Here is a 24,243-nt window from a genome sequence, read left to right as displayed (position 1 = left end):
GACCGGTTTCTGGCTCATCAGCCGTCATCAGCCAGGCTAGCTTGAATTCAGTGGCAAAGTGAGCAAGGGTCCCATGTCTGGGCATAGCCTGCCAACTTTGGACGAACAAAGCAAAACCAAAGGGGATGATGGACAGAGTGTTGAACATTGCAAGCACTCACCCCCAGTCAACTGATATGAGTTTAATCCATCATCATTCTTAACTCACTCCGCCACCCCAGTTCAGACATGGCCATATGCAAATCATTCTGACCCTGGACCTCATGGGAACACTCCAGCCTGAACTGCCAAGCCATGTCTTCACTGAACCGGAAACAAGCATCTTGGGACCGGTTTTTGGCTTATCAGCCGTCATCAGCCAGGCAAGCTTGAATCCAGTGGCAAAGTGAGCAAAGGACCCACATCTAGGCATACCCTGCCAACTTAGGGCGAACAAGGCAAAACCAAAGGGGATGATGTACAGAGTGTTGAACATTGCAAGCACTCACCCCCAGTCAACTGATATGAGTTTAATCCATCATCATTCTTTAGCTCACTCCGCCATCCCAGTTCAGACATGGCCATATGCAAATCAGTCTGACCCTGTGCCTTATGGGAACACTTCAGCCTGAAATGCCAAGCCATGTCTTCCCTGGACCGGAAACAAGCATCCTGGGACCGGTTTCTGCCTCATCAGCCGTCATCAGCCAGGCTAGCTTGAATTCAGTGGCAAAGTGAGCAAGAGACCCACGTCTGGGCATAGCCTGCCAACTTAGGACGAACAAAGCAAAACCAAAGGGATGATGGACAGTGTTGAACATTGCAGGCTATCACCCCAGTCAACTGTTCTGGGTTTAATCCATGATCATTGCTTAGCTCATTCTGCCTCCCCAGTTCAGACATGGCCATATGCAAATCAGTCTGACCCTGTGCCTCATGTGAACAGTCAAGCCCGAACTTCCAAGCCATGTCTTCCCTGGACTGGAAACAAGCATCCTGGGACTGGTTTCTGGCTAATCAGCCCTCATCAGCCAGGCTAGCTTGAATCCAGTGGCAAAGTGAGCAAGGGACCCACGTCTGGGCATATCCTGACAACTTAGGGCGAACAAGGCAAAACCAAAGGAGATGATGGACGGAGTTTTGAACTTTGCAAGCCCTCACCCCCAGTCAACTGATCTGGGTTTAATCCATCATCATGCATTAGCTCACTCCGCCACCCCAGTTCAGACATGGCCATATGCAAATCAGTCTGACCCTGTGCCTTATGGGAACAATTCAGCCTGAAATGCCAAGCCATGTCTTCCCTGGACCGGAAACAAGCAACCTGGGACCGGTTTCTGGCTCATCAGCCGTCATCAGCCAGGCTAGCTTGAATTCAGTGGCAAAGTGAGCAAGGGTCCCATGTCTGGGCATAGCCTGCCAACTTTGGACGAACAAAGCAAAACCAAAGGGGATGATGGACAGAGTGTTGAACATTGCAAGCACTCACCCCCAGTCAACTGATATGAGTTTAATCCATCAGCATTCTTAACTCACTCCGCCACCCCAGTTCAGACATGGCCATATGCAAATCATTCTGACCCTGGACCTCATGGGAACACTCCAGCCTGAACTGCCAAGCCATGTCTTCACTGAACCGGAAACAAGCATCTTGGGACTGGTTTTTGGCTTATCAGCCGTCATCAGCCAGGCAAGCTTGAATCCAGTGGCAAAGTGAGCAAAGGACCCACATCTGGGCATACCCTGCCAACTTAGGGCGAACAAGGCAAAACCAAAGGGGATGATGGACGGAGTGTTAAACATTGCAAGCACTCACCCCCCCGTCAACTGATCTGTGTTCAATCCATCATCATTCTTTAGCTCACTCCGCCATCCCAGTTCAGACATGGCCATATGCAAATCAGTCTGACCCTGTGCCTTATGGGAACACTTCAGCCTGAAATGCCAAGCCATGTCTTCCCTGGACCGGAAACAAGCATCCTGGGACCGGTTTCTGCCTCATCAGCCGTCATCAGCCAGGCTAGCTTGAATTCAGTGGCAAAGTGAGCAAGGGACCCACGTCTGGGCATAGCCTGCCAACTTAGGACGAACAAAGCAAAACCAAAGGGATGATGGACAGTGTTGAACATTGCAGGCTATCACCCCAGTCAACTGTTCTGGGTTTAATCCATGATCATTGCTTAGCTCATTCTGCCTCCCCAGTTCAGACATGGCCATATGCAAATCAGTCTGACCCTGTGCCTCATGGGAACAGTCAAGCCCGAACTTCCAAGCCATGTCTTCCCTGGACTGGAAACAAGCATCCTGGGACTGGTTTCTGGCTAATCAGCCCTGATCAGCCAGGCTAGCTTGAATCCAGTGGCAAAGTGAGCAAGTGACCCATGTCTGGGCATACCCTGACAACTTAGGGCGAGCAAGGCAGAACCAAAGGGGATGATGGATGGAGTTGTGAACTTTGCAACCCCTCACCCCCAGAGAACTGATCTGGGTTTAATCCATCATCATTCCTTAGCTCACTCCGCCACGCCCAGTTCAGACATGGCCATATGCAAATCAGTCTGACCCTGTGCTTCATGGGAACATTCCAGCCTGAACTTCCAAGCCATGTCTTCCCTGGACCGGAAAAAAGCATCCTGGGACCGGTTTCTGGCTAATCAGCCGTCATCAGCCAGGCTAGCCTGAATCCAGTGGCAAAGTGAGCAAGGGACTCACTTCTGGGCATACACTGCCAACATAGGGCGAACAAAGCAAAACCAAAGGGGATGATGGACGGATTGTTGAACATTGCAAGCACTCACACCAAGTCAACTGATCTGGATTTAATCCATCATCATTCTTTAGCTCACCCCGCCACCAAAGTTCAGACATGGCCATATGCAAATCAGTCTGACACTGTGCCTCATGGGAACAATCCAGCCTGGACTGCCAAGCCATGTCTTCACTGGACCAGAAACCCGCATCCTGGGACCGGTTTCTGGCTAATCGGCCATCGTCAGCCAGGCTAGCTTAAATTCAGTGGCAAAGTGAGCAAGGGACCCACGTCTGGGCATACCCTGCCAACTTAGGACGCACAAAGCAAAACCAAAGGGGATTATGGACGGAGTTTTGAACTTTGCAAGCCCTCTCCCCCAGTAAACTGATCTGGGTTTAATTCATCATCATGTTTTAGCTCACTCCGCCACCCCAGTTCAGACATGGCCATATACAAATCAGTCTTACCCTCAGCCTCATGGGAACAGTCCAGCCCGAACTGACAAGCCATGTCTTCCCTGGACTGGAAACAAGCATCCTTGGACTGGTTTCTGGCTAATCAGCCCTCATCAGCCAGGCTAGCTTGAATCCCGTGGCAAAGTGAGCAAGGGACCCACGTCTGGGCATATCCTGACAACTTAGGGCGAACAAGGCAAAACCAAAGGTGATGATGGACGGAGTTTTGAACTTTGCAAGCCCTCACCCCCAGTCAACTGATCTGTGTTCAATCCATCATCATGCTTTAGCTCACTCTGCCATCCCAGTTCAGACATGGCCATATGCAAATCAGTCTGACCCTGTGCCTTATGGGAACACTTCAGCCTGAAATGCCAAGCCATGTCTTCCCTGGACCGGAAACAAGCATCCTGGGACCGGTTTCTGCCTCATCAGCCGTCATCAGCCAGGCTAGCTTGAAATTCAGTGGCAAAGTGAGCAAGGGACCCATGTCTGGGCATAGCCTGCCAACTGAGGATGAACAAAGCAAAACCAAAGGGGATGATGGACAGAGTGTTGAACATTGCAAGCTATCACCCCCAGTCAACTGTTCTGGGTTTAATCCATGATCATTCTTTAGCTCATTCTGCCTCCCCAGTTCAGACATGGCCATATGCAAATCAGTCTGACCCTGTGCCTCATGGGAACAGTCAAGCCCGAACTTCCAAGCCATGTCTTCCCTGGACAGGAAACAAGCATCCTGGGACTGGTTTCTGGCTAATCAGCCCTGATCAGCCAGGCTAGCTTGAATCCAGTGGCAAAGTGAGCGAGGGACCCATGTCTGGGCATACCCTGACAACTTAGGGCGAGCAAGGCAAAACCAAAGGGGATGATTGATGGAATTTTGAACTTTGCAACCCCTCACCCCCAGAGAACTGATCTGGGTTTAATCCATCATCATTCCTTAGCTCACTCCGCCACGCCCAGTTCAGACATGGTCATATGCAAATCAGTCTGACCCTGTGCTTCATGGGAACATTCCAGCCCGAACTTCCAAGCCATGTCTTCCCTGGAACGGAAACAAGCATCCTGGGACCGGTTTCTGGCTAATCAACTGTCATCAGCCAGGCTAGACTGAATCCAGTGGCAAAGTGAGCAAAGGACTCACTTCTGGGCATACACTGCCAACATAGGGCGAAAAAAGCAAAACCAAAGGGGATGATGGACAGATTGTTGAACATTGCAAGCACTCACACCAAGTCAACTGATCTGGATTTAATCCATCATCATTCTTTAGCTCACCCCTCCACCAAAGTTCAGACATGGCCATATGCAAATCAGTCTGACACTGTGCCTCATGGGAACAATCCAGCCTGGACTGCCAAGCCATGTCCTCACTGGACCAGAAACAAGCATCCTGGGACCGGTTTCTGGCTAATCGGCCATCGTCAGCCAGGCTAGCTTAAATTCAGTGGCAAAGTGAGCAAGGGACCCACGTCTGGGCATACCCTGCCAACTTAGGGCGAACAAGGCAAAACCAAAGGGGATGATGGACGGAGTTTTGAACTTTGCAAGCCCTCTCCCCCAGTAAACTGATCTGGGTTTAATCCATCATCATGTTTTAGCTCACTCCGCCACCCCAGTTCAGACATGGCCATATGCAAATCAGTCTGACCCTGTGCCTCATGGAAACAGTCTAGCCCGAACTGCCAAGCCATGTCTTCCCTGGACTGGAAACAAGCATCCTTGGACTGGTTTCTGGCTAATCAGCCCTTATCAGCCAGGCTAGCTTAAATTCAGTGGCAAAGTGAGCAAGGGACCCACGTCTGGGCATATCCTGACAACTTAGGGCGAACAAGGCAAAACCAAAGGTGATGATGGACAGAGTTTTGAACTTTGCAAGCCCTCACCCCCAGTCAACTGATCTGGGTTTAATCCATCATCATGCTTTAGCTCACTCCACCACCCCAGTTCAGACATGGCCATATGCAAATCAGTCTGACCCTGTGCCTCATGCAAACAGTCTAGCCTGAACTGACAAGCCATGTCTTTCCTGGACCGGAAACAAGCATCCTGGGACCGTTTTCTGGCTAATCAGCTGTCATCAGCCAGGTTAACATGAATCCAGTGGCAAAGTGAGCAAGGGACCCATGTCTGGGCACACCCTGCAAACTTAGGGCGAACAAAGCAAAATCAAAGGGGATGATGGAAGGAGTGTTGAACATTGCGAGCACTCACTCCCAGTCAACTGATCTGGGTTTAATCCATCATCATTCTTTAGCTCATTATGCCACCCCAGTTCAGTTGTGGCCATATGCAAATCAGTCTGACCCTGTGCCTCATGGGATCAGTCCAGCCCGAACTGCCAAGCCATGTCTTCCCTAGAAAGGAAACACAGCATCCTGGGACCGGTTTATGGCTAATCAGCCGTCATCTGCCAGGCTAGCTTGAATGCAGTGGCAAAGTGAGCAAGGGACCCACGTCTGGGCATACCCTGCCAACTTAGGGCGAACAAGGCAGAACCAAAGGGGATGATGGCCGGAGTGTTGAACATTTCAAGCACTCACCCCCAGTCAACTGTTCTGGGTTTAATCCCTCATCATTCTTTAGCTCATTCTGCCACCCCAGTTCAGACATGGCCATATGCAAATCAGTCTGACCCAGTGCCTCATGGGAACACTCCAGCCTGAATTGCCAACCCATGTATTCACTGAACCAGAAACAAGCATCTTGGGACTGGTTTTTGGCTCATCAGCTATCATCAGCCAGGCAAGCTTGAATCCAGTGGCAAAGTGAGCAAGGGACCCATGTCTGGGCATACCCTGCCAACTTAGGGCGAACAAGGCAAAACCAAAGGGGATGATGGACGGAGTGTTAAACATTGCAAGCACTCACCCCCAGTCAACAGTTCTGGGTTTAATCCATCATCATTCTTTAGCTCATTCTGCCACCCCAGTTCAGACATGGCCATATGCAAATCAGTCTGACCCTGTGCCTCATGGGAACACTCCAGCCTGAACTGCCAACCCATGTCTTCACTGAACCGGAAACAAGCATCTTTGGACTGGATTTTGGCTCATCAGCCATCATCAGCCAGGCAAGCTTGAATCCAGTGGCAAGTGAGCAAGGGACCCATGTCTGGGCATACCCTGCCAACTTAGGGCGAACAAGGCAAAACCAAAGGGGATGATGGACGGAGTGTTAAACATTGCAAGCACTCACCCCCAGTCATCTGATCTGGGTTCAATCCATCATCATTCTTTAGCTCACTCCGCCACCCCAGTTCAGACATGGCCATATGCAAATCAGTCTGACCCTATGCCTTATGGGAACACTTCAGCCTGAAATGCCAAGCCATGTCTTCCCTGGACCGGAAACAAGTATCCGGGGACCGGTTTCTGGCTCATCAGCCGTCATCAGCCAGGTTAGCTTGAATTCAGGGGGAAAGTGAGCAAGGGACCCACGTATAGGCATAGCCTGCCAACTTAGGACGAACAAAGCAAAACCAAAAGGGATGATGGACAGAGTGTTAAACATTGCAAGCACTCACACCCAGTCAACTGTTCTGGGTTTAATCCATCATCATTCTTTAGCTCATTCTGCCTCCCCAGTTCAGACATGGCCATGTGCAAATCAGTCCGACCCTGTGCCTCATGGGAACAGTCCAGCCCAAACTGCCAAGCCATGTCTTTCCTGGACTGGAAACAAGCATCCTGGGACCGGTTTCTGGCTAATCAGCCTTCATCAGCCAGGCTAGCTTGAATCCAGTGGCAAAGTGAGCAAGGGACCCATGTCTGGGCATACCCTGACAACTTAGGGCGAGCAAGGCAAAACCAAAGGGGATGATGGATGGAGTTTTGAACTTTGCAACCCCTCACCCCCATAGAACTGATCTGGGTTTAATCCATCATCATTCTTTAGCTCACTCCGCCACCCCAGTTCAGAATAGCCATATGCAAATCAGTCTGACACTGTGCCTCATGGGAACAATCCAGCCCGGACTGCCAAGCCATGTCTTCACTGGACCAGAAACAAGCATCCTGGGACCGGTTTCTGGCTAATCGGCCATCGTCAGCCAGGCTAGCTTGAATTCAGTGGCAAAGTGAGCAAGGGACCCACGTCTGGGCATACCCGGCCAACTTAGGGCGAACAAAGCAAAACCAAAGGGGATGAAGGACGGAGTTTTGAACTTTGCAAGCCCTCTCCCCCAGTAAACTGATCTGGGTTTAATCCATCATCATGTTTTAGCTCACTCCGCCACCCCAGTTCAGACATGGCCATATGCAAATCAGTCTGACCCTGTGCCTCATGGGAACAGTCCAGCCCGAACTGCCAACCCATGTCTTCCCTAGACCGGAAACACAGCATCCTGGGACCGGTTTATGGCTAATCAGCCGTCATCTGCCAGGCAAGCGTGAATCCAGTGGCAAAGTGAGCAAGGGACCCACGTCTGGGCATACCCTGACAACTTAGGGCAAACAAGGCAGAACCAAAGGGGATGATAGACAGAGTTTTGAACTTTGCAACCCCTCACCCCCAGTCAACTGATCTGGATTTAATCCATCATCATGCTTTAGCTCACTCCACCACACCAGTTCAGACATGGCCATATGCAAATCAGTCTACCATGTGCCTCATGGGAACAGTTCAGCCCGAACTGCCAAGCCATGTCTCCCTGGACCGGAAACAAGCATCCTGGGACTGGTTTCTGGCTAATCAGCCGTCATCAGCCAGGCTAGCTTGAATCCAGTGGCAAACTGAGCAAGGGACCCACGTCTGGGCATACCCTGACAACTTAGGGCGAACAAGGCAAAACCAAAAGGGATGATGGACAGAGTGTTGAACATTGCAAGCACTCACAACCAGTCAACTGTTCTGGGTTTAATCCATCATCATTCTTTAGCTCATTCTGCCTCCCCTTTTCAGACATGGCCATGTGCATATCAGTCTGACCCTGTGCCTCATGGGAACAGTCCAGCCCGAACTGCCAAGCCATTTCTTCCCTGGACTGGAAACAAGCATCTTGGGACTGGTTTTTGGCTCATCAGCCATCATCAGCCAGGCAAGCTTGAATCCAGTGACAAAGTGAGTAAGGGACCCATGTCTGGGCATACCCTGCCAACTTAGGGCGAACAAGGCAAAACCAAAGGGGATGATGGACGGAGTGTTAAACATTTCAAGCACTCACCCCCAGTCAACTGATCTGGGTTCCATCCATCATCATTCTTTAGCTCACTCCGCCACCCCAGTTCAGACATGGCCATATGCAAATCAGTCTGACCCTGTGCCTCATGGGAACAGTCCAGCCCGAACTGCCAAGCCATGTCTTCCCTAGACCGGAAACACAGCATCCTGGGACCGGTTTATTGCTAATCAGCCGTCATCTGCCAGGCTAGCTTGAATGCAGTGGCAAAGTGAGCAAGGGACCCACGTCTGGGCATACCCTGCCAACTTAGGGCGAACAAGGCAAAACCAAAGGGGATGATGGACGGAGTGTTGAACATTGCAAGCACTCACCCCCAGTCAACTGTTCTGGGTTTAATCCATCATCATTCTTTAGCTCATTCTGCCACCCCAGTTCAGACATGGCCATATGCAAATCAGTCTGACCCTGTGCCTCATAGGAACACTCCAGCCTGAACTGCCAACCCATGTCTTCACTGAACCGGAAACAAGCATCTTGGGACTGGTTTTTGGCTCATCAGCCATCATCAGCCAGGCAAGCTTGAATCCAGTGGCAAAGTGAGCAAGGGACCCATGTCTGGGCATACCCTGCCAACTTAGGGCGAACAAGGCAAAACCAAAGGGGATGATGGACGGAGTGTTGAACATTGCAAGCACTCACCCCCAGTCAACTGTTCTGGGTTTAATCCATCATCATTCTTTAGCTCATTCTGCCACCCCAGTTCAGACATGGTCATATGCAAATCAGTCTGACCCTGTGCCTCATGGAAACAGTCTAGCCTGAACTGACAAGCCGTGTCTTCCCTGGACCGGAAACAAGCATCCTGGGACCGTTTTCTGGCTAATCAGCTGTCATCAGCCAGGTTAACATGAATCCAGTGGCAAAGTGAGCAAGGGACCCACGTCTGGGCACACCCTGCAAACTTAGGGCGAACAAAGCAAAATCAAAGGGGATGATGGAAGGAGTGTTGAACATTGCAAGCACTCACCCCCAGTCAACTGATCTGGGTTTAATCCATCATCATTCTTTAGCTCATTATGCCACCCCAGTTCAGTTGTGGCCATATGCAAATCAGTCTGACCCTGTGCCTCATGGGAACAGTCCAGCCCGAACTGCCAAGCCATGTCTTCCCTAGACCGGAAACACAGCATCCTGGGACCGGTTTATGGCTAATCAGCCGTCATCTGCCAGGCTCGCTTGAATGCAGTGGCAAAGTGAGCAAGGGACCCACGTCTGGGCATACCCTGCCAACTTAGGGCGAACAAGGCAGAACCAAAGGGGATGATGGCCGGAGTGTTGAACATTTCAACCACTCACCCCCAGTCAACTGTTCTGGGTTTAATCCCTCATCATTCTTTAGCTCATTCTGCCAACCCAGTTCAGACATGGCCATATGCAAATCAGTCTGACCCAGTGCCTCATGGGAACACTCCAGCCTGAATTGCCAACCCATGTATTCACTGAACCAGAAACAAGCATCTTGGGACTGGTTTTTGGCTCATCAGCTATCATCAGCCAGGCAAGCTTGAATTCAGTGGCAAAGTGAGCAAGGGACCCACGTCTGGGCATAGCCTGCCAACTTAGGACGAACAAAGCAAAACCAAAGGAGATGATGGACGGAGTGTTAAACATTGCAAGCACGCACCCCCAGTCAACTGTTCTGGGTTTAATCCATCATCATTCTTTAGCTCATTCTGCCTCCCCAGTTCAGACATGGCCATATGCAAATCAGTCTGACCCTGTGCCTCATGGGAACAGTCCAGCCCGAACTGCCAAGCCATGTTTTCCCTGGACTGGAAACAAGCATCCTGGGACTGGTTTCTGGCTAATCAGCCCTCATCAGCCAGGCTAGCTTGAATCCAGTGGCAAAGTGAGCAAGGGACCCATGTCTAGGCATACCCTGACAACTTAGGGCAAGCAAGGCAAAACCAAAGGGGATGATGGATGGAGTTTTGAACTTTGCAACCCCTCACCCCCAGGCAACTGATCTGGGTTTAATCCATCATCATTCCTTAGCTCACTCCGCCACGCCCCGTTCAGACATGGCCATATGCAAATCAGTCTGACCCTGTGCCTCATGGGAACAGTCCAGCCCGAACTGCCAAGCCATGTCTTCCCTAGACCGGAAACACAGCATCCTGGGACCGGTTTATTGCTAATCAGCCGTCATCTGCCAGGCTAGCTTGAATGCAGTGGCAAAGTGAGCAAGGGACCCACGTCTGGGTATACCCTGCCAACTTAGGGCGAACAAGGCAAAACCAAAGGGGATGATGGACGGAGTGTTGAACATTGCAAGCACTCACCCCCAGTCAACTGTTCTGGGTTTAATCCATCATCATTCTTTAGCTCATTCTGCCACCCCAGTTCAGACATGGCCATATGCAAATCAGTCTGACCCTGTGCCTCATAGGAACACTCCAGCCTGAACTGCCAACCCATGTCTTCACTGATCCGGAAACAAGCATCTTGGGACTGGTTTTTGGCTCATCAGCCATCATCAGCCAGGCAAGCTTGAATCCAGTGGCAAAGTGAGCAAGGGACCCATGTCTGGGCATACCCTGCCAACTTAGGGCGAACAAGGCAAAACCAAAGGGGATGATGGACGGAGTGTTGAACATTGCAAGCACTCACCCCCAGTCAACTGATCTGGGTTTAATCCATCATCATTCTTTAGCTCATTCTGCCACCCCAGTTCAGACATGGCCATATGCAAATCAGTCTAACCCTGTGACTCATGGAAACAGTCTAGCCTGAACTGACAAGCCGTGTCTTCCCTGGACCGGAAACAAGCATCCTGGGACCGTTTTCTGGCTCATCAGCCATCATCAGCCAGGCTAGCTTGAATGCAGTGGCAAAGTGAGCAAGTGACCCACGTCTGGGTATACCCTGCCAACTTAGGGCGAACAAGGCAAAACCAAAGGGGATGATGGACGGAGTGTTGAACATTGCAAGCACTCACCCCCAGTCAACTGTTCTGGGTTTAATCCATCATCATTCTTTAGCTCATTCTGCCACCCCAGTTCAGACATGGGCATATGCAAATCAGTCTGACCCTGTGCCTCATAGGAACACTCCAGCCTGAACTGCCAACCCATGTCTTCACTGAACCGGAAACAAGCATCTTGGGACTGGTTTTTGGCTCATCAGCCATCATCAGCCAGGCAAGCTTGAATCCAGTGGCAAAGTGAGCAAGGGACCCATGTCTGGGCATACCCTGCCAACTTAGGGCAAACAAGGCAAAACCAAAGGGGATGATGGACGGAGTGTTGAACATTGCAAGCACTCACCCCCAGTCAACTGATCTGGGTTTAATCCATCATCATTCTTTAGCTCATTCTGCCACCCCAGTTCAGACATGGCCATATGCAAATCAGTCTAACCCTGTGCCTCATGGAAACAGTCTAGCCTGAACTGACAAGCCGTGTCTTCCCTGGACCGGAAACACAGCATCCTGGGACCGGTTTATGGCTAATCAGCTGTCATCAGCCAGGTTAACATGAATCCAGTGGCAAAGTGAGCAAGGGACCCACGTTTGGGCACACCCTGCAAACTTAGGGCGAACAAAGCAAAATCAAAGGGGATGATGGAAGGAGTGTTGAACATTGCAAGAACTCACCCCCAGTCAACTGATCTGGGTTTAATCCATCATCATTCTTTAGCTCATTATGCCACCCCAGTTCAGTTGTGGCCATATGCAAATCAGTCTCACCCTGTGCCTCATGGGAACAGTCCAGCCCGAACTGCCAAGCCATGTCTTCCCTAGACCGGAAACACAGCATCCTGGGACCGGTTTATGGCTAATCAGCCGTCATCTGCCAGGCTAGCTTGAATGCAGTGGCAAAGTGAGCAAGGGACCCACGTCTGGGCATACCCTGCCAACTTAGGGCGAACAAGGCAGAACCAAAGGGGATGATGGCCGGAGTGTTGAACATTTCAAGCACTCACCCCCAGTCAACTGTTCTGGGTTTAATCCCTCATCATTCTTTAGCTCATTCTGCCACCCCAGTTCAGACATGGCCATATGCAAATCAGTCTGACCCAGTGCCTCATGGGAACACTCCAGCCTGAATTGCCAACCCATGTATTCACTGAACCAGAAACAAGCATCTTGGGACTGGTTTTTGGCTCATCAGCTATCATCAGCCAGGCAAGCTTGAATCCAGTGGCAAAGTGAGCAAGGGACCCATGTCTGGGCATACCCTGCCAACTTAGGGCGAACAAGGCAAAACCAAAGGGGATGATGGACGGAGTGTTAAACATTGCAAGCACTCACCCCCAGTCAACAGTTCTGGGTTTAATCCATCATCATTCTTTAGCTCATTCTGCCACCCCAGTTCAGACATGGCCATATGCAAATCAGTCTGACCCTGTGCCTCATGGGAACACTCCAGCCTGAACTGCCAACCCATGTCTTCACTGAACCGGAAACAAGCATCTTTGGACTGGGTTTTGGCTCATCAGCCATCATCAGGCAGGCAAGCTTGAATCCAGTGGCAAGTGAGCAAGGGACCCATGTCTGGGCATACCCTGCCAACTTAGGGCGAACAAGGCAAAACCAAAGGGGATGATGGACGGAGTGTTAAACATTGCAAGCACTCACCCCCAGTCAACTGATCTGGGTTCAATCCATCATCATTCTTTAGCTCACTCCGCCACCCCAGTTCAGACATGGCCATATGCAAATCAGTCTGACCCTATGCCTTATGGGAACACTTCAGCCTGAAATGCCAAGCCATGTCTTCCCTGGACCGGAAACAAGCATCCGGGGACCGGTTTCTGGCTCATCAGCCGTCATCAGCCAGGCTAGCTTGAATTCAGTGGCAAAGTGAGCAAGGGACCCACGTATAGGCATAGCCTGCCAACTTAGGACGAACAAAGCAAAACCAAAAGGGATGATGGACAGAGTGTTAAACATTGCAAGCACTCACACCCAGTCAACTGTTCTGGGTTTAATCCATCATCATTCTTTAGCTCATTCTGCCTCCCCAGTTCAGACATGGCCATGTGCAAATCAGTCTGACCCTGTGCCTCATGGGAACAGTCCAGCCCAAACTGCCAAGCCATGTCTTTCCTGGACTGGAAACAAGCATCCTGGGACCGGTTTCTGGCTAATCAGCCTTCATCAGCCAGGCTAGCTTGAATCCAGTGGCAAAGTGAGCAAGGGACCCATGTCTGTGCATACCCTGACAACTTAGGGCGAGCAAGGCAAAACCAAAGGGGATGATGGATGGAGTTTTGAACTTTGCAACCCCTCACCCCCAGAGAACTGATCTGGGTTTAATCCATCATCATTCTTTAGCTCACTCCGCCACCCCAGTTCAGAATAGCCATATGCAAATCAGTCTGACACTGTGCCTCATGGGAACAATCCAGCCCGGACTGCCAAGCCATGTCTTCACTGGACCAGAAACAAGCATCCTGGGACCGGTTTCTGGCTAATCGGCCATCGTCAGCCAGGCTAGCTTGAATTCAGTGGCAAAGTGAGCAAGGGACCCACGTCTGGGCATACCCGGCCAACTTAGGGCGAACAAAGCAAAACCAAAGGGGATGATGGACGGAGTTTTGAACTTTGCAAGCCCTCTCCCCCAGTAAACTGATCTGGGTTTAATCCATCATCATGTTTTAGCTCACTCCGCCACCCCAGTTCAGACATGGCCATATGCAAATCAGTCTGACTCTGTGACTCATGGGAACAGTCCAGCCCGAACTGCCAAGCCATGTCTTCCCTGGACTGGAAACAAGCATCCTTGGACTGGTTTCTGGCTAATCAGCCCTCATCAGCCAGGCTAGCTTGAATCCAGTGGCGAAGTGAGCAAGGGACCCACGTCTGGGCATACCCTGCCAATTTAGGGCGAACAAAGCAAAATCAAAGGGGATGATGGAAGGAGTGTTGAACATTGCAAGCACTCACCCCCAGTCAACTGATTTGGGTTTAATCCATCATCATTCTTTAGCTCATTACGCCACCCCAGTTCAGACATGGCCATATGCAAATCAGTCTGACCCTGTGCCTCATGGGAACAGTCCAGCCCGAACTGCCAACCCATGTCTTCCCTAGACCGGAAACACAGCATCCTGGGACCGGTTTATGGCTAATCAGCCGTCATCTGCCAGGCAAGCTTGAATCCAGTGGCAAAGTGAGCAAGGGACCCACGTCTGGGCATACCCTGACAACTTAGGGCGAACAAGGCAGAACCAAAGGGGATGATGGACAGAGTTTTGAACTTTGCAACCCCTCACCCCCAGTCAACTGATCTAGATTTAATCCATCATCATGCTTTAGCTCACTCCACCACCCCAGTTCAGACATGGCCATATGCAAATCAGTCTACCGTGTGCCTCATGGGAACAGTTCAGCCCGAACTGCCAAGCCATGTCTTCCCTGGACCGGAAACAAGCATCCTGGGACTGGTTTCTGGCTAATCAGCCGTCATCAGCCAGGCTAGCTTGAATCCAGTGGCAAACTGAGCAAGGGACCCACGTCTGGGCATACCCTGACAACTTAGGGCGAACAAGGCAAAATCAAAGGGGATGATGGTCAGAGTGTTAAACATTGCAAGCACTCACCCCCAGTCAACTGATCTGTGTTCAATCCATCATCATTCTTTAGCTCATTCTGACTCCCCAGTTCAGACATGGCCATATGCAAATCAGTCTGACCCTGTGCCTCATGGGAACAGTCCAGCCCGAACTGCCAAGCCATGTTTTCCCTGGAACGGAAACAAGCATTCTGGGACCGGTTTCTGGCTCATCAGCCGTCATCAGCCAGGCTAGCTTGAATTCAGTGGCAAAGTGAGCAAGGGACCCACGTCTGGGCATAGCCTGCCAACTTAGGACGAACAAAGCAAAACCAAAGGAGATGATGGACGGAGTGTTAAACATTGCAAGCACGCATCCCCAGTCAACTGTTCTGGGTTTAATCCATCATCATTCTTTAGCTCATTCTGCCTCCCCTTTTCAGACATGGCCATGTGCATATCAGTCTGACCCTGTGCCTCATGGGAACAGTCCAGCCCGAACTGCCAAGCCATGTCTTCCCTGGACTGGAAACAAGCATCTTGGGACTGGTTTTTGGCTCATCAGCCATCATCAGCCAGGCAAGCTTGAATCCAGTGACAAAGTGAGCAAGGGACCCATGTCTGGGCATACCCTGCCAACTTAGGGCGAACAAGGCAAAACCAAAGGGGATGATGGACGGAGTGTTAAACATTTCAAGCACTCACCCCCAGTCAACTGTTCTAGGTTTAATCCATCATCATTCTTTAGCTCATTCTGCCACCCCAGTTCAGACATGGCCATATGCAAATCAGTCTGACCCTGTGCCTCATAGGAACACTCCAGCCTGAACTGCCAACCCATGTCTTCACTGAACCGGAAACAAGCATCTTGGGACTGGTTTTTGGCTCATCAGCCATCATCAGCCAGGCAAGCTTGAATCCAGTGGCAAAGTGAGCAAGGGACCCATGTCTAGGCATACCCTGACAACTTAGGGCGAGCAAGGCAAAACCAAAGGGGATGATGGATGGAGTTTTGAACTTTGCAACCCCTCACCCCCTGGCAACTGATCTGGGTTTAATCCATCATCATTCCTTAGCTCACTCCGCCACGCCCCGTTCAGACATGGCCATATGCAAATCAGTCTGACCCTGTGCCTTATGGGAACACTTCAGCCTGAAATGCCAAGCCATGTCTTCCCTGGACCGGAAACAAGCATCCTGGGACCGGTTTCTGGCTCATCAACAGTCATTAGCCAGGCTAGCATGAATTCAGTGGCAAAGTGAGCAAGGGACTAACGTCTGGGCATAGCTTGCCAACTTAGGACGAACAAAGCAAAAGCAAAGGGGATGATGGACAGAGTGTTGAACTTTGCAAGCCCTCTCCCCAGTAAACTGATCTGGGTTTAATCCATCATCATGTTTTAGCTCACTCTGCCACCCCAGTTCAGACATTTCCATATGCAAATCAGTCTGACCCTGTGCCTCATGGGAACAGTCCAGCCCGAACTGCCAAGCCATGTCTTCCCTGGACTGGAAACAAGCATCCTTGGACTGGTTTCTGGCTCATCAGCCATCATCAGCCAGGCAAGCTTGAATCCAGTGACAAAGTGAGCAAGGGACCCATGTCTGGGCATACCCTGCCAACTTAGGGCGAACAAGGCAAAACCAAAGGGGATGATGGACGGAGTGTTAAACATTTCAAGCACTCACCCCCAGTCAACTGATCTGGGTTCGACCCATCATCATTCTTTAGCTCACTCCGCCACCCCAGTTCAGACATGGCCATATGCAAATCAGTCTGACCCTGTGCCTCATGGGAACAGTCCAGCCCGAACTGCCAAGCCATGTCTTCCCTAGACCGGAAACACAGCATCCTGGGACCGGTTTATTGCTAATCAGCCGTCATCTGCCAGGCTAGCTTGAATGCAGTGGCAAAGTGAGCAAGGGACCCACGTCTGGGCATATCCTGACAACTTAGGGCGAACAAGGCAGAACCAAAGGGGATGATGGACAGAGTTTTGAACTTTGCAACCCCTCACCCCCAGTCAACTGATCTGGATTTAATCCATCATCATGCTTTAGCTCACTCCACCACCCCAGTTCAGACATGGCCATATGCAAATCAATCTACCGTGTGCCTCATGGAAACAGTTCAGCCCGAACTGCCAAACCATGTCTTCCCTGGACCGGAAACACGCATCCTGGGACTGGTTTCTGGCTAATCAGCCGTCATCAGCCAGGCTAGCTTGAATCCAGTGGCAAACTGAGCAAGGGACCCACGTCTGGGCATACCCTGACAACTTAGGGCGAACAAGGCAAAACCAAAAGGGATGATGGACAGAGTGTTGAACATTGCAAGCACTCACACCCAGTCAACTGTTCTGGGTTTAATCCATCATCATTCTTTAGCTCATTCTGCCTCCCCTTTTCAGACATGGCCATGTGCATATCAGTCTGACCCTGTGCCTCATGGGAACAGTCCAGCCCGAACTGCCAAGCCATGTCTTCCCTGGACTGGAAACAAGCATCTTGGGACTGGTTTTTGGCTCATCAGCCATCATCAGCCAGGCAAGCTTGAATCCAGTGACAAAGTGAGCAAGGGACCCATGTCTGGGCATACCCTGCCAATTTAGGGCGAACAAGGCAAAACCAAAGGGGATGATGGACGGAGTGTTAAACATTTCAAGCACTCACCCCCAGTCAACTGATCTGGGTTCCACCCATCATCATTCTTTAGCTCACTCCGCCACCCCAGTTCAGACATGGCCATATGCAAATCAGTCTGACCCTGTGCCTCATGGGAACAGTCCAGCCCGAACTGCCAAGCCATGTCTTCCCTAGACCGGAAACACAGCATCCTGGGACCGGTTTATTGCTAATCAGCCGTCATCTGCCAGGCTAGCTTGAATGCAGTGGCAAAGTGAGCAAGGGACCCACGTCTGGGCATACCCTGCCAACTTAGGGCGAACAAGGCAAAACCAAAGGGGATGATGGACGGAGTGTTGAACATTGCAAGCACTCACCCCCAGTCAACTGTTCTGAGTTTAATCCATCATCATTCTTTAGCTCATTCTGCCACCCCAGGTCAGACATGGCCATATGCAAATCAGTCTGACCCTGTGCCTCATGGGAACACTCCAGCCTGAACTGCCAACCCATGTCTTCACTGAACCGGAAACAAGCATCTTGGGACTGGTTTTTGGCTCATCAGCCATCATCAGCCAGGCAAGCTTAAATCCAGTGGCAAAGTGAGCAAGGGACCCATGTCTGGGCATTCCCTGCCAACTTAGGGCGAACAAGGCAAAACCAAAGGGGATGATGGACGGAGTGTTAAACATTGCAAGCACTCATCCCCAGTCAACTGATCTGGGTTCAATCCATCATCATTCTTTAGCTCACTCCGCCACCCCAGTTCAGACATGGCCATATGCAAATCAGTCTGACCCTGTGCCTTATGGGAACACTTCAGCCTGAAATGCCAAGCCATGTCTTCCCTGGACCGGAAAAAAGCATCCTGGGACCGGTTTCTGGCTCATCAGCCGTCATCAGCCAGGCTAGCTTGAATTCAGTGGCAAAGTGAGCAAGGGACCCACGTCTGGGCATAGACTGCCAACTTAGGACGAACAAAGCAAAACCAAAAGGGATGATGGACAGAGTGTTGAACATTGCAACCACTCACACCCAGTCAACTGTTCTGGGTTTAATCCATCATCATTCTTTAGCTCATTCTGCCTCCCCAGTTCAGACAGCCCGAAATTCCAAGCCATGTATTCCCTGGATCGGAAACAAGCATCCTGAGACCGGTTTCTGGCTAATCCGCCGTCATCAGCCAGGCTAGCCTGAATCCAGTGGCAAAGTGAGCAAGGGACCCACTTCTGGGCATACACTGCCAACAGAGCGCGAACAAACCAAAACCAAAGGGGATGATGGACCTAGTGTTGAACATTGCAAGCACTCACCCCCAGTCAACTGATCTGGGTTTAATCCATCATCATTCTTTAGCTCACTCCGCCACCCCAGTTCAGACATGGCCATATGCAAATTAGTCTGACCCTGTGCCTCATGGGAACACTTCAGCCTGAAATGCCAAGCCATGTCTTCCCTGGACCGGAAACGAAGCATTCTGGGCCTGGTTTCTGTCTCATCAGCCGTCGTCAGCCAGGCTAGCTTGAATCCAGTGGCAAAGTGAGCAAGGGACCCACGTCTGGGCATACCCTGCCAACTTAGGGTGAGCAAAGCATAACCAAAGGGTATGATGGACGGAGTGTTGAATATTGCAAGCACTCACCCCAGTCAATTGATCTGGGTTTAATCCATCATCATTCTTTAGCTCACTCCGCCACCCCAGTTCACACATGGCCATATGCAAATCAGTCTGACCCTGTACCTCATGGGAACAGTCCAGCCCGAACTGCCAAGCCATGTCTTCCCTGGCCTGGAAACAAGCAACCTGGGACCAGTTTCTGGCTAATCGGCCGTCATCAGCCAGGCTAGCTTGAATCCAGTTGCAAAGTTAGCAAGATACCCAGGTCTGGGCAAACCCTGCCAACTTAGGGTGAACAAAGCAAAACCAAAGGGGATGATGGACGGAGTGTTGAACATTGCAAGCACTCACCGCCAGTCAACTGTTCTGGGTTTAATCCATCATCATTCTTTAGCTCATTCTACCACCCCAGTTCAGACATGGCCATATGCAAATCAGTCTGACCCTGTGCCTCATGGGAACACTCCAGCCTGAACTGCCAAGCCATGTCTTCACTGAACCGGAAACAAGCATCTTGAGACTGTTTTTGGCTCATCAGCCATCATCAGCCAGGCAAGCTTAAATCCAGTGGCAAAGTGAGCAAGGGACCCATGTCTGGGCATTCCCTGCCAACTTAGGGCGAACAAGGCAAAACCAAAGGGGATGATGGACGGAGTGTTAAACATTGCAAGCACTCATCCCCAGTCAACTGATCTGGGTTCAATCCATCATCATTCTTTAGCTCACTCCGCCACCCCAGTTCAGACATGGCCATATGCAAATCAGTCTGACCCTGTGCCTTATGGGAACACTTCAGCCTGAAATGCCAAGCCATGTCTTCCCTGGACCGGAAAAAAGCATCCTGGGACCGGTTTCTGGCTCATCAGCCGTCATCAGCCAGGCTAGCTTGAATTCAGTGGCAAAGTGAGCAAGGGACCCACGTCTGGGCATAGACTGCCAACTTAGGACGAACAAAGCAAAACCAAAAGGGATGATGGACAGAGTGTTGAACATTGCAACCACTCACACCCAGTCAACTGTTCTGGGTTTAATCCATCATCATTCTTTAGCTCATTCTGCCTCCCCAGTTCAGACAGCCCGAAATTCCAAGCCATGTATTCCCTGGATCGGAAACAAGCATCCTGAGACCGGTTTCTGGCTAATCCGCCGTCATCAGCCAGGCTAGCCTGAATCCAGTGGCAAAGTGAGCAAGGGACCCACTTCTGGGCATACACTGCCAACAGAGCGCGAACAAACCAAAACCAAAGGGGATGATGGACCTAGTGTTGAACATTGCAAGCACTCACCCCCAGTCAACTGATCTGGGTTTAATCCATCATCATTCTTTAGCTCACTCCGCCACCCCAGTTCAGACATGGCCATATGCAAATTAGTCTGACCCTGTGCCTCATGGGAACACTTCAGCCTGAAATGCCAAGCCATGTCTTCCCTGGACCGGAAACGAAGCATTCTGGGCCTGGTTTCTGTCTCATCAGCCGTCGTCAGCCAGGCTAGCTTGAATCCAGTGGCAAAGTGAGCAAGGGACCCACGTCTGGGCATACCCTGCCAACTTAGGGTGAGCAAAGCATAACCAAAGGGTATGATGGACGGAGTGTTGAATATTGCAAGCACTCACCCCAGTCAATTGATCTGGGTTTAATCCATCATCATTCTTTAGCTCACTCCGCCACCCCAGTTCACACATGGCCATATGCAAATCAGTCTGACCCTGTACCTCATGGGAACAGTCCAGCCCGAACTGCCAAGCCATGTCTTCCCTGGCCTGGAAACAAGCAACCTGGGACCAGTTTCTGGCTAATCGGCCGTCATCAGCCAGGCTAGCTTGAATCCAGTTGCAAAGTTAGCAAGATACCCAGGTCTGGGCAAACCCTGCCAACTTAGGGTGAACAAAGCAAAACCAAAGGGGATGATGGACGGAGTGTTGAACATTGCAAGCACTCACCACCAGTCAACTGTTCTGGGTTTAATCCATCATCATTCTTTAGCTCATTCTACCACCCCAGTTCAGACATGGCCATATGCAAATCAGTCTGACCCTGTGCCTCATGGGAACACTCCAGCCTGAACTGCCAAGCCATGTCTTCACTGAACCGGAAACAAGCATCTTGAGACTGTTTTTGGCTCATCAGCCGTCATCAGCCAGGCAAGCTTGAATCCAGTGGCAGAGTGAGCAAGGGACCCACATCTGGGCATACCCTGCCAACTTAGGGCGAACAAGGCAAAACCAAAGGGGATGATGGACGGAGTGTTAAACATTGCAAGCACTCACCCCCCGTAAACTGATCTGTGTTCAATCCATCCTCATTCTTTAGCTCACTCCGCCATCCCAGTTCAGACATGGCCATATGCAAATCAGTCTGACCCTGTGCTGTATGGGAACACTTCAGCCTGAAATGCCAAGCCATGTCTTCCCTGGACCGGAAACAAGCCTCCTGGGACCGGTTTCTGGCTCATCAGCCTTTATCAGCCAGGCTAGCTTGAGTTCAGTGGCAAAGTGAGCAAGGGACCCATGTCTGGGCATAGCCTGCCAACTTAGGACGAACAAAGCAAAACCAAAGGGGATGAGGGACAGAGTGTTAAACATTGCAAGCACTCACACCAAGTCAACTGATCTGGGTTTAATCCATCATCATTCTTTAGCTCACTCTGCCACCCCAGTTCAGAAATAGCCATATGCAAATCAGTCTGACTCTGTGCCTCATGGGAACAATCCAGCCCAGACTGCCAAGCCATGTCTTCACTGGACCAGAAACAAGCATCCTGGGACCGGTTTCTGGCTAACCAGCCGTCATCAGCCAGGCTAGCTTGAATCCAGTGGCAAAGTGAGCAAGGGACCCACGTCTGGGCATACCCTGACAACTAAGGAGGAACAAGGCAAAACCAAAGGGGATGATGGACAGAGTTTTGAACATTGCAAGCCCTCACCCCCAGTCAACTAATCTGGGTTTAATCCATCATCATTCTTTAGCTCACTCTGCCACCCCAGTTCAGACATGGCCATATGCAAATCAGTCTGACCCTGTGCCTTATGGGAACAAATCAGTGTGAAATGCCAAGCCATGTCTTCCCTGGACCAGAAACAAGCACCCTGGGACCGGTTTCTGGCTCATCAGCCGTCATCAGCCAGGCTAGGTTGAATTCAGTGGCAAAGTGAGCAAGGGACCCATATCTGGGCATACCCTGCCAACTTAGGGTGAACAAAGCAAAATCAAAGGGGATGATGGACGGAGTGTTGAACATTGCAAGCACTCACCCCCAGTCAACTGTTCTGGGTTTAATCCATCATTATTCTTTAGCTCATTCTGCCACCCCAGTTCAGACATGGCCATATGCAAATCAGTGTGACCCTGTGCCTCATGGGAACACTCCAGCCTGAACTGCCAAGCCATGTCTTCACTGAACCGGAAACAATCATCTTGAGACTGTTTTTTGGCTCATCAGCCGTCATCAGCCAGGCAAGCTTGAATCCAGTGGCAAAGTGAGCAAGGGACCCACATCTGGGCATACCCTGCCAACTTAGGGCGAACAAGGCAAAACCAAAGGGGATGATGGACGGAGTGTTGAACATTGCAAGCACTCACCCCAGTCAACTGATCTGGGTTTCATCCATCATCACTTTTTAGCTCACTCTGCCACGCCCAGTTCAGACAAGGCCATATGCAAATCAGTCTTACCCTGTGCCTCATGGGAACAGTCCAGCCCGAACTGCCAAGCCATGTCTTCCCTGGACCGGAAACAAGCATTCTGGGACCGGTTTCTGGCTCATCAGCCGTCATCAGCCAGGCTAGCTTGAATCCAGTGGCAATGTGAGCAAGGGACCCACGTCTGGACATACCCTGCCAACTTAGGGCGAACAAAGCAAAACCAAAGGGGATGATGGACGGAGTGTTAAACATTGCAAGCACTCACCCCCAGTCAACTGATCTGGCTTTATTCCATCATCATTTTTTAGCTCACTCTGCCACGCCCATTTCTCTCTGCATATTTTGGACATTCTAATTTTCAGTATCTGGTTATGTCTTTCTACGAGACCTGCTGCCTCGGGATGTCGGACACAGTGGAATTTCCACTGATATCCTAACAGAAGTGAAACGTGTTTCATTAATTCGGATGAGAACGGCTGGCCGTTATCTGAGTAAACAGCACGTGGTAAACCGTATCGTGGGAAGAATTCTCGAACCAACTGTTTGGCAGTAGTCGGGGCAGTGTAATCTGAAACCGGGTATGCCTCCGTCCAACGGGACAGAGCGCAAACAACTACGAGAACATATTTGAATCCTCTGCATCGTTCCATCTGGATATAATCCATCTGGAGGACTTCAAAAGGATGATTAGGAGTATGAAATCCACCCTGTTCTACGGGAACGCTTTTTCCTGGGTTGAACTGACAACAGATCATACAGGTACGGACCTTTTGTTTTGCTGCTGCTCGTAAATGTTTATTGAACCAAATGTGTTGAATGCTGTCTAGCATAGCTTTTTCTCCTAGATGCGCTGGACTATGTATAGTGTTAATTATAACTTGGACCATTGAATCAGGAAGGAACCATACAGACTTTTCCTTCATCATCCATCCTTGGTCCGTTTGGATCCCTCCTAATTCAGTCCATTTCTTTATTTCGTCTGGTGTAGCATGTGTCTGTATGTCAATTACGTCAAGAGTAGGATCTTTAACTGTCATACAATGTGTCGGTGTCGGGACTATTGTCTTTGTCATGTCGGGGGTTTGAGTTTGAGCAGTCAGTTTAGCTGTTCTGTCGGCTAGATCATTGCCTTGGGAAATGATATCAGTAACCTTCGTATGGGCCTTACATTTCATAATTGATATTTCAGTGGGTAGATGTATTGCATCTAATAATGCATGAATGAGGGGTCCGTGCTGAATGTGGGCACCGTGGGAAGTTAAATAACCTCTCTCTCGCCACAGCACGCCGAAGTCATGTACAACTCCGAATGCATAACGTGAGTCAGTGTATATGTTGACTTTTTTATTCATGGCTTGAATACAGGCTTGTGTCAGAGCGATAAGTTCTGCGGCTTGAGCTGACAAAGTATTTATACGATTAGTTTCAATGACCTCAGTATCTGTTGTGACTACGTAGGCGGCTACTAACTCTCCTGTACTTGTTCTC

Source organism: Triturus cristatus, chromosome 1_1 (assembly GCF_964204655.1).
Source record: "Triturus cristatus chromosome 1_1, aTriCri1.1, whole genome shotgun sequence".
Classification (NCBI taxonomy): domain Eukaryota; kingdom Metazoa; phylum Chordata; class Amphibia; order Caudata; family Salamandridae; genus Triturus; species Triturus cristatus.
This window is presented reverse-complemented; position numbering follows the sequence as displayed.